Raw genomic sequence first — 6,413 nt, 5'->3', positions numbered from 1 at the left:
ATATATATATATATATATATATAGATATATAGATATATATATATATATATATATATATATATAGATATAGATATATATAATTTGGATTTACGAAGTAACAAAATGAAATACAGATTTAAGCAGAATACAGAGATACAACAAAAGAATAAAACTTTAATTAATTAAGAACAAGTACTAAAATTGTTTATATGAAGAATGGAACAAACTAGCTCGGGCGATGGTAGCTTATATCTGAGAAGAGATGTAATGGCAACATGCATTTTGAATTGTCTTACAATTATGCTTAGAGGCCTTTTACTTATTGGGAAACGATGGAAAAACCTAAACATATGAAAACCTAACTCTAAGAGATGAAGCGCCAAACATTTGTGGGTACTGTTGGGGGTTAGTTGGTACAACAACTTCCTGGGGTCATAACCTTGGCATACAATCTTCATTTGACGTTTACGATAACTAGTTAGAAATATCTATCCGAGGACTACAACTTTCAAATAGAAACCCCTATCGCAAGGTATGGGTTTGCCCATTTTCTAGAAGAAAAGTCATTTAGGTCCTCAAAATGGTTTTGGAAGTTGAAGACCCAAAAAAAATGGAAAAAATAGTCAAGTGTTCTATAATTAAGGAAACTAAAAGAAACAGTGTTGGGGGGCCAAGTGAATAGGCAGGTGGCCACCAATATACACCTAGATCAGTCCTCCCCCTTAGGAAGAAATGGTCCCCATTGCACTGAGTGTCTCCATGAGATGGGGAAACTTCTATTGAACTTTGTGCCTAGTGAGCCACTTGACTTGGTGCAGGCGCTTACTATATTTGACAACATGATATAGTTGAATCCTAGGTTGGGGATTGTTCTTGATCTATGTGTCCATGATCTAATCAGTTGTGGCATGTTCCATTTAGTCTGGATTGATCTCTATCAGTGTCATTTTTTTAGCAATGTTTGATGTCTCCAACAATGGTGGAAAGTATGCCTGAAGGCAGTCCACATTAAACACTGGGTGTAGACCAATGAATGGGGGTATGTTGAGCTCAAAATAATTGTCTCCCATAGCCTTAGTAATGGTTTTAGGTCCATATTGGAGTGGTTTGAGCTTCTGATGGGCTCCAGTAAGGTGTTCTTTCTGTAAATGAAACCAAACTTTTTCACCCACTTGAAACATATGTGGCACCCAATGCTAATCATGCCATTGCTTATACTTGGCATTGGATTTATCTAAGATGTCATTAACTTGTAGGAAGATGTGTTGGATGCATTGAATAAACATGGTTGCTTTATTAGCCTCAAACTGTACATGTGTGGATTTTCCTATGTATTCACATGAGGCATGGCAACATTAATTAGACACAATGGTTGAAATCCCAAAACCACTTGAAAGGGACTACGACTAGTTGAGTGATGGAGATATATACTGTAATTTTGTTGCACATACGGAAGGCTCTCATACCAATTTTGTTGATTCTTGGAGTTGTACATGACTAATATGTGCACAATGATCCTGTGAATGACCTCTGTCTATCCATTAGTATGGGGATGGAATGTAGTCGACTTGGTGAGCTTGGTGTCCAACAATGAACAGGCTTGAAAAAATGTGCCCAAGAACCTTCTATCCTAATCTAATATAATAGCCTATAGGATCCAAAAATGTACCCACACTCATTCAAAGAACAGTTTTGCAATGTCCTCTACTATGATACTCTTCTTGTAGGCCACAAATATAGCCATCTTAGAAAATTTATCCACAAACACAAATACATAGTCATTACCATGCTTGGTAGAAGGGATGTTGGACAAATAGTCCATGGAGATGGATTCCCAGGGTTGTATGGGAGTAGGTAGAGGAGTGTAAAGGCCTTCGTTCTTGATTGTTATCTTGGCGATGGCATAGGTAGTTCAAGATGTGATATATTTTCCAACATCATGTCGAAGTTTTGGCTAATCAAAATATTGCTGTAGTATGACCATAGTTTTCTCCACACCAAAGTGTCCTATGACCTGACTATAGTGCACCTCCCAAATGAGATTTTCGTGCTCACTTGAAGGAACACAAAGGTTTCCCAGGTAGAATAATAATTCATCCTCGAGGTCGATGTCTCAAACTTACTTTCCATCCACTAGCATCTGATATGTGGCAGTGATATCTAGATCATTTTGTACAATTGCATCCATCCATAGGTCTCATGGGCACAAGAGTTGAGAACAATAGTCAGTTCTACAGTTAGGGGCCAACTAAGGAAATCTACAGCATGATTGATGTTTCCCTTCTTATATTTAATGTTCAAATGTAATTGTTGTAGATATGTATACCACTTCTTATGGTGATAGTTCTCCAACTTTCCTTGTGTCTTTATAAACTAAAGAGGTTAGTGATCTATGTGGATGACCATCTCCTTCCCCAGAATGTAATGTTTCCATTACCGGTAAGCTTGCATGATAGAATACAACTATTTTCGATAGGTGGGATATTTACAAATTGAATTAGAGAGTGTCTCACTATGATAGGCCAAAGGATGCCCTTGCTGGGTGAAAATTGCACCAATAACATAGTTGGAGGTGTTTGTATAAATTTTGAATGGTTGTTGTAGGTCTAGCAATGTGAGTACTAGTGCAGAGAAAAGGTGGCGCTTCATCTCAACAAATGTCTTATGTTGGGAATCATACCAGGAAAACTTTACTTTTTCTCCTCCCTTGGTAACCTGACTCAACGGTCAAGTGACATGAGCTAATCCCAACACGACCCTTTGATAAAAATTGGCATGGCCCAAATTTTTTTGGCAATTTGTTAGAGTGGTCATGGATAACCAACCTTGGTCATCAATGATGTAACTCATATATTCAACTCGAATCATGCCAAAGGTGCATTTCTCGAAGTTGTCACATAGTTTTCATTGCCACTAGATTTGAATGACCTATCGAATGCATTGCAAGTGCTCTTCCCAACTCTTGCTAAAGATGAGGATTTCGTCTAGATATAAAACCACGAAAAAGTTGGTGAAGGGCTGCAAGATGTCATCCATCAACCTCATAAAAGTCAGAGGGGTATTTGTCAAACTGAAAGGCATGACCAACCACTCAAAAAGGCCCTCCTTGGATTTGACAGTGGTATTCCATACATCTGCGGGTTCTATTGGAACATGGTGATAGCCAGACTTCATGTAAATATTACTAAATTACTTTGCCCCATTAGTCAAGAAGGTTGTCAATCTGTGGGATTGGATACTTGTTCTTAACAATGATTTTGTTTATTTACCAATAATAAATGCAAAGCCTCTAGGTCCCGTCCTTCTTATGTACAATTACAATCGAGCTCCCACAAGGTGAGGAGCTTGGTCGGATGTGCCCTTTTTGTAGCAACTCTTGGATCTACCACTTCATTTTGCATTTTCTAGTATATATCAGTGGTATATCAGCCCATTGGGTAGAGGTGCTCTTAGAGTCAGATCTATCAAATGCTTGACCTTATAGTGTAAAGGTACCCTTGTGGGTGAGGAGAAGATGTCCCTATATTTTTCCATGACCTTATCCACCTACTTATTTTATGTGGAGGAAACCTTCCTGAGGGGACATGGATGTGGCCACGATATTCCCCTTACTTTGAGAGTGAATCAGAAAGAAAAAAATCCTAATCTGGGAGATGATCTTACTACATTTCTTATCAGAGATAAAGAGATGGGTGTAAGCGGGGCTACCTCTATTATTTTGTATAACCTATTACCCAAAGTAATAATAACATCATGACGTTTAGACTCATACATATCATGACACTTCCACAATTATGGTTGGCATAATAACACATCACACACTTCAATAGTAGAAACATCACTCAGTACCTCATACGTGAAAGGCCCTTGATATTGTGGGGAAGGCGACACTACTAGCTGATGTAGAGATCTCATTCTTGGTGAGGACACCTAATGGTGTATCGTTGTGGGAGTGGTGTGGTCAATAGGCCCAAATTATTAATGAATTATGTTGAGATGAGGTTCTTTTGGCTCATGCTATTGACAATGAACTACAACGAAGACCCTTCAAGCACATTTTTGATTGGAAGAGACACCCCCCTCCTCTAGATCTTCGAGCTCAATCTTTTGGACCTTGATGGTAGAAATAATGGCACTAGACTCCGTAGCAATAATTTACTTCCCTTTAAAACTCCCCCTATTGAGTTCTAACTCAAAGTCAGAACATGCATGTCACTCATAGGCCTTCATCTCAACCACTAGTTACAACTTGGTGCGACAATCACTTGTGTTTTGAGTGGAGATTTTGTGAAACTCACACCACTTTCTGGTGTCCTTATTCATCTTTGTGCTGATATTATTTTCTTGTGTCTTCGATGGGTTGTCCTAGGTCACCCTACCTTGGATTTATCCTTTGTTCTGTGGTTTAGGGGTACTTTTCCCCTACTGTGGATTCACAAATCCAAATTATCACTTCTTTTGTTTAATTTTTTTCTTAATCTTAACAACATATATGTATGTGGTGCCAATCGAGGAGATTTCTAGGAACTCTATATTGTCCTGAATGCATTTGTGTAGATAGTTGCAATACTTGAGTACCAGGTTCCACTCAGAATCCTTAATACCTAACTTTGTTAGAAGGGTATGGAAAATAATTGTGAACTCCAACACGTCTCAGTCCCTTCCCTATCATAGTGAGGTTGATTTTATGTACTTAGATTAATAGCTCCCAATATGGTAATATTGTTCCATGCTAATGTCTCGCAAAGAATTCCAAGTGAGTGCAGCTAAAAACAGTGAGGGTTATTTGTCATCCCTCTTCTCACAGTACGTTTTCCCCTAGTCCTTAATGTGGGGGGTGGCCTTAAGGAGTGAAAAGTAATATTTTCACTATAGGAAAAATCATGAACCAAAAAATATCCTTCCAGTAGATTTAACCATTTATTTATGACATCTGCATCTATTTGGATTTCAAATATAGGGATATCGAAGTTACCTTGTACCTTGAAGGGGACGAAACCTTCAAAGTGACTGTTGCATGAAGATGCATTGCCTGTTGGCATCCCCTGAAGGATATTGGAAAATTTTCCCATCCTCTCATTCCTTTGTTGCTCAATGGCTTCTTCAAGCAACAATTTGGTAGGATCTCCTGCTCCCTCATCTTTCTTTTCTTTTGTGACATGAGGTCGTCGTTTTCGGCGAGGACGACCTTACAATGGCTCAACCAGTTCGAGTCACAATTCCTTATACCCTAACTTTATTTGGGACATGCACAAAAAAGTAGAGAAAGAGTAGACTGCTCTGATACCACTAATCTAGATTTATGAATGAATGAAATAAAATACATATTTAAACATAACATAAAAATAAATTGAAAGATTAGAAATTCAATTCATTGATAGCAAGTACTAAAGTTTTTTACATGCACAATGGAACAAAATAGCTTGGGCAATGGTAGCTTATCTATGAGAAGAGATGTGATGGCTACATGCCTTCTAAATTGTAATATAATGAGGCTCAAAGACCCTTGTATTTTTCAAAAATAATGGGAAGCCCTAAACATCCAAAAAACTAAGCCCTAGGAGATGAAGCGCCAAATGTTTGTGGGCCTCATTGGAGGTTATTTGGTACACCAACTTCCCAGGGTTGTAACTTAGTCATATGATATTTTTTTGATGTATATGATACCTCGTTAGAAATATTTATCCGAGAAATACAAATTTCAACTGCAAATCCCTATTGAAGGGGCCAAGTTTTCTAATTTTCCAAAAAAATCTCGTTTAGGGCCTCAAAATGGCTTTCAAAGTTCAGGACCCAAAAAATTACCAAAAATAGTAAGTTGTGCTATAATTAAGGAAACTGAAAGAAACAGTATTGGGGGTCCAAGTTGAATAGGAAAGTGGCCACCAATATCCACTAGGTTATATATATAATCAAATCACAAGAGAATCCAAAATCTAATATAAATTAACACCCAAGCAAATAACCTTTGCATCGAAGTTAACAGATAAAAGATATGTGGAATGGTGTTGTGGTTTGATAGGGATATACCATGTCATCCTGATGTTAGAGCTTCTTATAAAACAAATAAATGGTTCCTTGAAAAATATGCAACATCTTAATTTCCTGGGACAAAAATCATGGTTTTAGTAATCTACATGAAATGTCACAAAAATGTCTCTCCTGGTGGAAACATTCCTTGCACAAATAGGTAAAGGAGATTCTAAATTCTTCCAAGGTATGTGGTGTCTAAGGTGACATAAAATGGAGGAAGGGCCCATGAAGCATAAATTTAACGAATCACAAAGGCGGAAAATACGTAGATGAATAGGAATGAATCAAGGTATGGATGTACATATCCAAGTGGATGCCTACATCACCTTGAAAGGGAAAGTTGATAAGAAAAAATGGAACCTCTTTGCAATCTTGCTAGGGTAATGTCGCTAGGATTACAT

The sequence above is a fragment of the Pinus tabuliformis genome, chromosome 4_1 (assembly GCF_031772625.1).
Source record: "Pinus tabuliformis cultivar Carrire ecotype Pingquan chromosome 4_1, CPIR1, whole genome shotgun sequence".
Taxonomy (NCBI): domain Eukaryota; kingdom Viridiplantae; phylum Streptophyta; class Pinopsida; order Pinales; family Pinaceae; genus Pinus; species Pinus tabuliformis.
This window is presented reverse-complemented; position numbering follows the sequence as displayed.